At 34.0% G+C, this 12,555-nt stretch overlaps 1 long non-coding RNA gene across 1 annotated transcript in view; it reads right to left on the bottom strand.

The window, feature by feature from the left end:
* Nucleotides 1–5,856: 5,856 nt before the first annotated feature.
* LOC113626832 (uncharacterized) overlaps nt 5,857–12,555 on the bottom strand; it is a 59,636-nt gene continuing 52,937 nt past the window's right edge. Inside the window, exon 3 of the long non-coding RNA XR_003435298.1 lies at nt 5,857–6,185. This is a non-coding gene — a long non-coding RNA (uncharacterized LOC113626832). The remainder of the gene's footprint in view (nt 6,186–12,555) is intronic.

Raw genomic sequence — 12,555 nt, forward strand, 5'->3', positions numbered from 1 at the left:
CCACATTGTGTTGGCTGAAGATCATTTGATCTTTTATTTTTTTCCATATTCACCCCTTCCACATTGTCCCATTTCTAAGTCTGTTGGCTGAAGATCATTTGATCTTTTATTTTTTTCCATATTCACCGCTTCCACATTGTCCCATTTCTAAGTCATAAGTATTGAATTATTATTAACACTTTCAAGCTGTTTTTTAAAACAATAGGCGTGGTGATTTGAGGGCTTTCTATCTTTGGAGAGAAAAGAAAAAAGCTAACTAGAAAACACAACTCTGTATCTCCAGGACCATATATAGAGAGTTAATGTAAGCAGTGAGTTAGTGAGAACTTGTGAACAAAGGAATAAGAGAAAAAAAAATGTAAAGATATCATGATTTTTTTTTATTATGGGAACTATTTCAGTGTCCATAAATTGTATAGTACTTAATGTGAATGAAATAATTCACTTGGGACCATGTACATTTACCTGAAGAGAACAAAATATCCTTTACTGCAAGATATCTGTATGTCCAGCTGGAAAGCTCAAAGGAAAGAGGAGGTTACTTCTTGCTTATATACCAGTCTGGATTGGGTGCTGCTGGTTGAGAGAGTCTTCTCCATCTGGTCATTCAGGGACCCAGGCCCGTGGTGTGCAGTTGCCTTCAACTGGTTATTTCTAAGCCTTCCAGGGTCCTCAGAGTTCCAGCCTGCACAAGGCAGGAAAAGAGCTTGGCGGAAGGTGTTTGAGAAGTTGTGCGGGTTTTGTCTGGAAGTAATGATGTTCCCATTGTTGAAAACATAGTTACAAGGATGTTGATGCTTACATGCAAGGAAACCTGGGTGATGTGGTCTAGCCACGCACTTGGAAAGGGGAAAAAATTCTTACGTAGAGAGCTGGCCGTCTCCAGAGATGTTTCTGAGAGTACCTTATTAGCCTCTTTAATCATCTTCTTACATAACTAAAAGAATAAACCTGTTTAAAGAACAAAAAAGATGCCAAATCACAATCAATACATTTTGTCTATATAGTTTTGCTATGTCTCTCTTTAGAGATTCACTGAATGAGTGAATATTGTGTTTTTAATATGTACTTTTTTGTTTATTTTGCCCAGAGACAAAGTAGTATAATTATGTTTCTTGAGTTTATGTCTTTTCTTCTTAATTCAATTATCAAGCCTTTGGAGGCAAGAGGATTTTTTCCTCTTTATATGCGTAATGGCAAAGATTGAGGCATGCAGTAATAATCTCTAAATGTAACTGAATTATTCAGAGCTTCTTATTTTATTTTTCAAAGAGAAAATCAAACTTAGGGCTATTTATAATCCTTCAGTGTGCTTATGAACTTAAGTGACATCTGCTGATATTAGAAGTTACCTTTAATCAGGGTGGGGTTCCATGATTAAAACACTAATTGTTGCTGATACACTGCTAATCAAGGATTAAATTACAATTCAGCAGAACAAATTTAGTCATCAAAAGAAACAGAAATGCCTGCAACATAAAAAGGAGACTATACCATTCAGCTGAACAGTTTATTTTGTAGCTTCATAATGGGTCCTTTGATCAGGTCTAGGGCAGAGATTCCCGTTCACTCTGCATCATGGCACACAGAGATAACGATAATGTAAAAGGCAAGGTTTTTCATGTCCACTTAAGTTTGGCCTAGCTGCTCTGTCGTGTGCATACCTAGTATTTTAGGAGTCTAGATGGGCATTTCTTGTGTTGACAACAATTCCAATTTCTTACCATTGAGATGCTGAATAGATACCATCACAGAAATGTTTGGGTGCTATGTCATAATTTTAGGAAAGAAAAGAAAAAATCTTATACTGACATACATGTCTTGTTTTTGTTGAATAGGTGATAGTAATGGAGAAACATACTCAAAATTCTCCATCTGTTGCTATACAGTAAACAGTAAAATTAAATAGTAAGTTTAAAATTTAACCTAAACTTGTTGAGACTCATTGTCACAGATGGCACGATTACCTTGTAAAGTTGTTTTCCTGTCTTAGCATGACTTATTTGATAGAGACCCAGGCAAAATAAAGATTAGAAAAAGTTTTCTGTGCTGTTGGCTCAGCAGAAATGGAGAGGTGATTTGTCATTATAAACCATATTGTTGATATTCAGAAAATTTTTTTTCCTTACTGAGAATATGAGTTGCCTAATGGTAGCATCTGTTGTTGGCCCAGTAGGCAGGCAATGGGCTGGAAGTGATGCCAGCTTGGATGCATGAACCCCTGGCAGCTCTTGAGTGGAGAGCTGGCCCAGGCACCCTCAGGGGGTTAATAGTTCAGGCTCTCCAGAACCAGAACATGAAAACAGTGGATTTCTTGTGTGTGTGTGTGTGTGTATGTAGCTTGTGGGATGCATGGACAGCAGGCACAGCTGTTCAGAAGCTACAAAGTACCTGCTGCCATGAACTTCATGATGGTTTATAAGGAGGGAGTTACTGAAAGATTTGAGCATTGCTCTATGTCACTTCAGGTCTCAGAAAGGGACTCCATTTATTTACTGACAGTAATACCAACAATTCCTGAAATTCAGTAAATTATATAACAAATATTAGAATGAATTATTTACATTAAAATGTATGCCTAACAAGCAATTTTGTAATGTATCTTTTTGTTTATATTGAGACTAAAAGAGAGCATATTTACTCATATGTTAATCTATTTTAGCATGCAAGGTGATAAATATAACATTGTCCCTTTGTATAAGCATGTGTAGATGAAATAGGATTATTCTATTCACATAAATATGACCATCGTTTTGTAAATTAAAATACCGCCTGTTTACCTCATGAATCAAAAAGTACAGGCTTAATTAATTTTTGTTAGTCCTGTGTGATGTTCCATTGTATAGCGTTGTGTATTTAGTCATTTCTCTATTGAAAAATATTTTTCAATTTTTAAACAATTGTTGCTTGCTTTTTGTCACCTTCAATATAATCAGTTTTCAATATACACTCTTGAGCTTATATTTTATATTCTAGCATTTTTATTTCTTTTGGAAAGTTTTCCCAAATAGAATTTCCTGATTATTTTCTGTTTTTGCACATCCTTGTCAAGACTAGTTATCAATTTGTGTTTTGTTTTCTTTTTTAATTTTGGCAAGCTGGTAAGTAAAATTATAATATCACTGTTATTTAATTAACGTTTCTGTATTATCTAATGGAGTTAAACCTATATTCGTATAGGTATTATCTATATAAATCAACTCTTCTGAGAGTTTCCTCGTCATGGGCTTTTTTAAAAAATTTCATTTTAGCCCTTTTTAAAAAAAATAAATTTATTTTTTTATTTATTTTTGACTGCGTTGGGTCTTCATTGCTGCCCACGGGCTTTCTCTAGTTGTGGAGAGCGGGGGCTACTCTTCGTTGCTTCATTTTATACAAACTATTTCTAAAGAATAATGTATACCACTTACTAGTTTAATGTATTACATATCTATTTTTTCTTTTGCTTTGTTTATGGTATATTTCTCCATGCAAATATATTATGTGTAATTTGTAGTTAAACTACTATTCCCCTTTATGACAACTCTATTCTCTGAATAGCTTAGAAACCCCCAGCCCCCCAATGTTATAGAAATATTCTCCTAAACATTTTTTGTTACTTATTTTAAAGATGTTTATATCTAATCTACAATTGACATGAAACTTATTTTTCTATATTTTTACAAGGTGAAGGGCTAATTTTCTTATTTCTCTTTGAGCAGCTACTCTTAACCACATCCTATATTTAATAACTTTTTATGTACCAAACTGAAATGATACCTTATCTTACACAATGCTATATACTATATTTGGATCATTTCCTAGACTCTCTATCCTGTTCAACTAATCCATCCATTTTTTTCTTAATACCATATCATTTAATACAGTCACTCATATTATAATTTAGTATCCTTTAAAGTAAGCACTTTCCATTTTTATTTTAATTTAAATTATCTTATAATATTCTGATTAGAATTATAATAAGTTTACATGAACATTTAAATAATTAAATCATGACTGATTTCTCTGTTAAGGACCTCTTACTTTATATTCATTCAATAAGATTTGATAACTATCTTTGTCTTCATATATATCCCATACTTTTCCGATTTAATTTATTCAGGGATATTTTACACATATTTTTCCATTTTTATTAAAATGTAATTTCCATTTGAAATTCAAAAAGATTCTTGCTAATGTATTAAAACTGTTGATTTCTGTATATGCAGCTAGTCTTCAGCCACATTAAAAATATCTAGTTCATCATGTTTGCAGAGAAGTCTTTTCTAAATTTATAATCATAGGGTCTTCCCTGGTGGCACAGTGGTTGAGAGTCCACCTGCCGATGCAGGGGACACGAGTTCGTGCCCCGGTCCAGGAAGATCCCACATGCCGTGGAGCTGCTAGGCCCGTGAGCCATCGCCGCTGAGCCTACACATCTAGCGCCTGTGCTCTGCAACGGGAGAGGCCACAATAGTGAGAGGCCTGTGTACCGCAAAAAAAAAAAAAAAAATTATAATCATAAAATGCAGTTAAATTTATTTTGCTAAACATTAATTTTCTTACCTTATTGCAACTGGCTAGAACCCCCAAAATAATACCAAAAATCTCTGGTGAGTTTTATTCTTGATTTTACTGAACCTGGATTTAGCAATTTATTATTTGGTATGCTATCTTTTGGAGAACTTTAGCTAATATTCTTTATAATATTTCATTGTTTTATCTATATTCTGATGCTACTGAGTTTTTAAGCTGGGAATAACTTGTATTTTTTTCTCTTCTATTGGTGTAAATATATTGAATAAACATTAGTATGTTTATAGATAATATTGTTACATGTGAAGTTTAGAAGTTACATGGATACTGCATGTATAGAATACTAATGTAAAGAAAGCACTAAGATGAGCAGGAATTTATATACAATTTAAAACAAAGATGTTTTGATTTTATCTCAGAATGATAAATCTCAAACAATTTAAGTTCTATAAAGCTTTTAGCCTTGTCAGATGGTCTATGTGTTGAGGAACAAAAGTACTTAGTTTGGAGTTATTTAAAACATTAAAAGCCACTATACGATTTAAAATAAATAAAGGTTTATAACCTCATCCCACAAAATAACTTTTAGGTTTTAAGTAATTTTACGAATTATTCTAGCTTCAACAAGTATTAGAAGATTCTCCATTATATTAAAGAATGTTGGAGAATTTTGTTAAGATTCTTAAACTTTGTTTCAGATTTGCTTCAAATTCTGAAAAGGTATTTTTGCATCAAATCTTCTTAAAAGGAATTCAATATTGCTGTCTCACTCTCTGTGACAAAATATTCATATATATATGTACATTAATATATTTTTTAAGTTTTAATTACCAATTCCACATTCTTTTAAAACTTTTAGTTTAAAACTTAAGTACTATGGAAGAATTTTCTCAGCAGAATGGAGATTTTCTCCATTAGTTATTTGACACCCAGTGTTCTGTCCTGTTTCAAAAATCCTTTCTTGAATTTTATATAACTCTTTTAAAAAATGAAGCTTCTAAAAGGCTACATTTTAAGACATTCTTCAATACAGCAGACATATATTAAAGTGTGAGCAATTTCTTTGAAAAAAATCAGACTCATTCAAACCATTCTGGTGATTCAAATGGATTGATACTCAGAGAATATAACTGTGTGGAGGATGTAGAATAGTTTTTGAACCAGTTATAAATATTTATAAATGAATTGTGAGGGAGATCTTTACGAAGAAAATGAAATGTGTTGCCATTGGCTAAATACCATTTTCTTTGTTAATTATAAATATTGAGGGTTCTGTAGGTTCATTCATGTTTAACCTAATCCCTGGATAAGCAAAATATATGACAAATCGTAGTTCTGAAATATTGAAAACACTGTGACATTTTTATTTTCCCTTAAGCATGAATTGTACATTAATAGGTAATTTTAAGAAAGAAATAATACAATTAAGCATTTAAATCATCTTTTCCTAAATCACATGTTTGGAATTTGGAATTAAAAAAACAAAAACAAGAGCAAAACCAAAATCATGGTTAGTCATGTTGTTGAAGTTTGCAATTACCCAAAGCAAAGAATTGTTTACTTTAAATCTTAACCTCCACATCCTGGTAGGCAGAGCAAAGTCAGTGTCTCACAGTCTGTCTTCACATTATTTTGTCTTTGCTCCCAAAAATCTTAACTCTGATTATGTGCTGTAGAAATAAAACAGATATAAAATCAGTTCAAAAACAACGCCCCAAGCCAGTGAAAACAAGTGGAACATTTTTTTTCCAGAGAGAACATTTAAAATGTTGCACTAAATCAACTAAATAATGTAAAGATAATAGCATATTGCTACTCTCATTTGCTACTCTAATTGTTCCACATTTATGGAGTTCTGCCCTGGGTAGTTTTAATAGCAGTTGTTAACCACTGTCATTAATCAGCAACCTTATTACAGTTCAAAATGGAATTGTAATTGAAACACTTGAACAAGTTAAAATTGACAATAAACTTACAGTCGGATAGGATTTGCTTAATGAACTTGATGTAATAAAATTTTAATTGTTGTTGAGCATTTACAGGATATATTGCCCAGAAGTTTTAAAATTTATAATTAACCCATAACAATTCAAGGGAGTAAGTTCATACCAGAAAGCAAAAGGCAAGTTACAATTAAACATAACGTTATTCCTAATTTTATGGAAATAGTAATGATTTTCCTCTTCCTGCAGTCTTCTACTCTTCTATTTTTTTTCTTCTTTTCTTGATAGGTGAATTTTTTTTTTTTTTTTTTTTGCTGCCTGTGAGATGTAATTTGTGTGGCAAGAAGAAATCTTGCTTAACTCCACATATCTTATTCACTGGCCACAATGTCTGAATATTTATGAGAATACATTATATCCAAATTTTTAGATCTTAGAGTCAAATGTATGGGATCTGTTTCTCCACACACCACATTCACGTTTAATACCTGTGGGCACCAGTATCTGTATCTATAAAATAGCAATAGCTATCTGTTTGTTGTGAGAATCAGAGTAGATGGTAAACATATAATAAATGTTACTTTATTATTATTTAAAGTTTGGAATTTCCACTTAAGTGATCTCATTTAATCTTTAAAATAAATTAAATCCGAGTAGGTATTTTCAGGTGATTGTCAAGAAACTAGCTGATTAACTGAATAGGACCCATATTAGGTACCTGGTGACCTAGCAGGATTGAGATGTAAGTTGTGAATAAAAAACCCCAATCTTTAGAGTATGAAACACAAGGTCTGACCATGCAGAGCACTGCAGAATTATTCTTGGTTAGCAGGGTGGAAAGTGAGGTTTGTAGTCCACAAAAGAATATAGAGTTGGGGGCTTCCCTGGTGGCGCAGTGTTTGAGAGTCCGCCTGCCGATGCAGGGGACGCGGGTTCGTGCCCTGGTCTGGGAAGATCCCACATGCCGCGGAGCGGCTGGGGCCGTGAGTCATGGCCGCTGAGCCTGCGCGTCCGGAGCCTGTGCTCCGCAACGGGAGAGGCCACAACAGTGAGAGGCCCGCGTACCGCAAAAAAAAAAAAAAAAAAGAATATAGAGTTGCTGAAAGTGAATCCAAAATGTCTGAAAAGAAGGTAGATATTGAAAGCTGTTCATTCATTCCTTATTTAGCAATGTCCCCCACCCCCTTCCTAGAAACTCAGCTGACTTTAAAAATGTGGGAAACATGCCTTGTTTGCCTGAGGGAAGAAAGTTTAAACAGATAAGCTTTTGATCAAATATTTATGATTATGTTTCTTAAATATCTTTCTGAAACTCTCCATAGTCTAGAAAATAGACTTCACTAGAACACTGTACTTAATATGTCATTTTTCTTTTTAATTTACAAAAGTATTACATGAACCATTTTCTTTAAAGTTGTTTCAAGCAATGTTTAGTCACCTACATGCAGTAAATGCAATTGATTCTCTTTACAGAGATATACACTCCTCCTACTTCTGTGCCCCTTTCCAGATAAAACTCCTAACAGTTTGTTCGAGAGAACTTCCTTGTCTCTTGGGAAGCTCTCTCTACCTCTGATTTTGCTTACATCGTTATAAATAAATAATATGTAAACAAATACTTGGTAATACATTTTGTAAACAAATTTGCTGAGTTTGGTGATTTGACCCTCTCCTTTAAATATATATCTTGGGAAGCTTTCATGTCAATACAGTATTTTTTTAATGTGATATATGTGTGTGTGTGTGTGTGTGTGTGTGAGTATTTATATATAATGCTCTGTAACATAATTTATTTAAGCACTCCCATAAAGATGGCACTAAGTTTGCTTCCATTTTTCAGGTGCTGCTCATCCACATCCTTACCTTTGAGCATAAGCATAAGCCTTTCTGTAGTGTATACTTCAGAAGCAAAATTACTCATCTTAATGGTGTTTATATCATAATTCTGACAGTTGTAGCCATATTCTCTAAAAAAGTAATTAACAGTCCACAACCCCATGAAAGTATATCATTATGTATTTCACTAACAATGGATATTATTCATGTATTTTAATATTTGCCAATCCAATAGAAAATTATTTTAATTGATGCTTCAGTTTGTGTTTTCTCAATTATTAGTGATCTGAAGCATATTTTTACACTTGATTATTTGTATTTTTATATTTTGTGCAATACTATTAAAACCTGAATTATATTGTTTTGTCTTTTTATTGATATTTAGCCTTTTTTATGTATCTACATATATTCTGAAAATCTTTTTCTTTATATGCTATGATTTTTATGTCTTTAACAGGAAAAGTTCTTCAACTTGATGATTATGAAAACACTGTCCAATAATTTTTATTTTCATAAACTTAAACCTTTTTTCTTTTATTTTCTTTCTTTTTGCGGTACGCGGGCCTCTCACTGTTGTGGCCTCTCCCGTTGCGGAGCACAGGCTCCGGATGCGCAGGCTCAGCGGCCATGGCTCACAGGCCCAGCTGCTCCGCGGCATGTGGGATCTTCCCAGACCGGGTCACGAGCCCGTGTCCCCTGCATCGGCAGGCGGACTTTCAACCACTGCACCACCAGGGAAGCCCCCTTTTAAATATAGGCATTTAATCCATCTAGAAATTATATCTTTGGTTGCTGAAGATAGAGAGTACATTATTAGCCAGTTGTCTGAGATACAATTATTGAATATATCATTTTATCAGTAAAATGAAAGAACATTTCATCACATACTAAGAATCCTATGGACCCTATGTTGTGTCATATTGATTTACTTAAATATTTATGAACAAAACAATGTTTTAATTAGGAAAGATTTGTGGTTACCTCATAGGTAACAACTCATTCATTTTGTTCAAAGTTTTCATAGTTATTCATGCTCATTATATCTTCCCAGTGAATTTTAGTATAAGCTGACTGAGTTATTCATAAAATATTTTTGGTTTGTTTATTTTGGTTAGCTTATTTTGAGAAAACTGACTTCTTTACATTAAGAATCTTCCCATCCAGAAACATACATGTCTCTCCATTTGGTTACATTGTCTCTCATGCATTCCGATAGCATTTAATATATAATTCCCATGGGTATGACAGCTCTTATGAGATATCTTCCAAAGTACTTGAGTGATCTGTGTGCTCTAGTAAGTCTTTCCTTGTTTGTTGGTTCTTTCAGTTGTCTATATTTGCACCTCACTTTATGGTGTTTGATTTTTCTCAAAAAATGTGACAGATTTTGGATGTTTGCTCATCTTTTCATTTTACTCTGCATGAAAATCATGATGTTCTATTAAATGAAGTGTCCATAATTTGGTTACTTGGTATCAGATATCTCTTTTATTACTGAAAATATTTATTTGGACATAGATTTTAAATCTTCTTAAAGTGTGTCTTAATGGATAGCTTCATTTTACTTTCATCTGTTTTCTATTCATTTCAATTTTGAATCACATATGATCAAGCACTTTTCATTTACTTTGGAGCTCCTAAAAATACTATAGACAATTTATTATTTTCTCAGGAATAAGTATATTTTTAGAAAGAAGCTCTTTATATTTAATGCTATTTTTGTCTCTTTTGTACTTTGCAGATTCTTTTAGGCTTCATATTCCTGTTGATTATTTTGAAGTGCTGCAAATACGTTTCAGCTTACACTTTCTCATAAATATTGTGGGTGGCTTTTATTTAGATTACTTCAGTTTTTACAGCTGGTATAAGAATCTTATTCCTTTGAGCTGAGATATGAGGATACATTAAATGAATTTTTATTGTCAGTTTAAACAATTAGTATCAAGAAGAGGACTAACCTGGATTCATGAGATATTTTGTAAAGCAATTTTCTCTACATTGAAACTTCATGAGCAGAGGCAAATGTTTCCATATTTGATTATTTTAATGTCTCTTCTATATTCAAAGTATAGGCTAAGATTTTGAGATTCCATTTCTGCTTCTTTTATTGCAGATTCAGGAAAGTGACTAGTTCTCTTAAGATGTACCCCTCTCACAGCAAATGTACATCTGTGTAAGGGTGGATGTGAGACAGTAGTTGGAAGCTGCATAGATGGGAATTTGCCAAAAAGTTTTATCTTTGGTGGACTTAGCAACACCCCTACAGAGCACATCTGCTGCTGTTTTACAAAGTTAACATGATCACAAATGTGCTTTGTTTATCCTAAAGTCTTGTCTTCATCTGTCACATCTAAAAGTAAGTCAGAATGCTCAGCTTTTCAGGAAAGTAGTGTCCTTGATTGGAATAAAGTCATGTGCCAGGACTACATTGTTTAGCGCTTAGCCCTGCTGTTCATTGGCTTAATATTTGTTGTGTTTATGGTTAATTTTTCATTCTTGGTAAGTACCTTGGAAGTTTTCTGATCTACATAAAATTGTCTTCAAGTGGATTCAGGCTATATTTCCTAAGATTCACCTTTTCCTCTACCCCAGCTCTCCAAATAGCAGTCGTTTAAGTTATTTTGCATCAGTTTACTTATTTCCATAGCACACACTTAGGTGTACACACATTCTTTCTTGATTAACACTACCTGATCCCATCTATAATATATTTAGAATATATCAATATATGTGTGTGTGTGTGTGTGTGTGTATTCACATATAGAACAAGATTAAATACAGGGAGATCATGTTAAAAGGACAATAAGTCAACAATGAGATATTGAGTACCTTTTACATACTATGTGCACAGTAAAATAAAGAAGGAAAGAAGGGAGGGAGGGAGGAGAAAGAAAGAAAGAGAGAAAGAAAAAGAAGAAAGAAAGAAAGGGAGAAAAATAAAACAAGAGAGAGAGGGAGGGAGGGAGGGAGTAAGAAAGCGTGTAAAGACATAGATATATAGGTATATAGGCAGATAGAGAAATAGTTGATATCAGGCTGACTGCAAATGGGTATGAAGGATCTTTTAAAGTGATAGAAATGAACAGAATAATTCATTTTGGTGGTATTTTGCACAGCTCTGTAAAGTAGCAAAATAAGCTTAGTATATAATTTAAATGGGTGACTTTTATGGTATGCAAATTATTTCTTAATAAATCTGTTATTAAAAGATCACTTGAAATCTTGCAATAAATATATTAAAAATTAATAAATCTATTCAGTAAACAGAACTTTATTGAGTACACACCTCACACCAAGCATTGTGATAACGATTTTAGACTTGATCAGGAATAAAAGTGGTTATTAAAAGTTTTCAGTCCAAGGCTTCTCTGGTGGCACAGTGGTTGAGAGTCCGCCTGCCGATGCAGGGGACACAGGTTCTTGCCCCGGTCCGGGAAGATCCCACGTGCCGTGGAGCGGCTGGGCCCGTGAGCCACGGCCGCTGAGCCTGCGCTCCGCAACGGGAGAGGCCACAACAGTGAGAGGCCCACATACCGCAAAAAAAAAAAATCAGTCCAGTAGAAGCCTACTATTGAGCCTGTCAAAGGTTTTCCTCATTTCTTTTAGCAATTTGTCTTAATCTAGTACTTCCATTTATCTTTTTCCATCTCACTGGTGAAATCCTTCATATGGTCAGAAAGTTTTGCACCTTTTCCACTAGTGCCTTAACCTATTAGTCACAGTTATTTTAAATTCCCTGGCTGACAGTTCCAGCATCTGGGTCATATCTGAGTCAGGTCCTATTGAATTTTTGTCTATTGATACTAGATTTTTTTTTTCTCCTTGATTTTTTGTCTTTCTGAAAAAGTTTGGCTGAAACACAGATAGTGTGTCTATTTATTCCTTGAAATGAACCTGTATTTTCTTTGCTATGCTTTTGAAGAGTATGAGAGTGGGGATTTGAGTCCATCTCATCAGGAGTTGAGCTGGGTTTGAGTTCTGTTGTTATAATGGCTTCCTACAATGAATCACTGGCTTCAAATTCTTCTAGCATTACCTTGCCCATAGGGTGGGGTCTAATTATCACAGGATTTTTCTTATTGTTCCCTTCACTCTCAGGGTTAGGCTAGTCCTTTGTGTCGGCAGCTCGAGAGGGTCTTTCTTTAACCTCTGACCCCTCTCCTGCAGTAGGGTGCTGTTGCCTGTTTCTGCTTCTAGTCTGGTGGAGGTGGGCAAAGAGGCAGTCTGTTGTCATGGTTCAGCCTCAGGCTTAGGAGGGTCC

The sequence above is a fragment of the Aethalodelphis obliquidens genome, unplaced genomic scaffold (assembly GCF_003676395.1).
Source record: "Aethalodelphis obliquidens isolate GAN/ISIS:26980383/991018 unplaced genomic scaffold, ASM367639v1 scaffold19, whole genome shotgun sequence".
Taxonomy (NCBI): domain Eukaryota; kingdom Metazoa; phylum Chordata; class Mammalia; order Artiodactyla; family Delphinidae; genus Aethalodelphis; species Aethalodelphis obliquidens.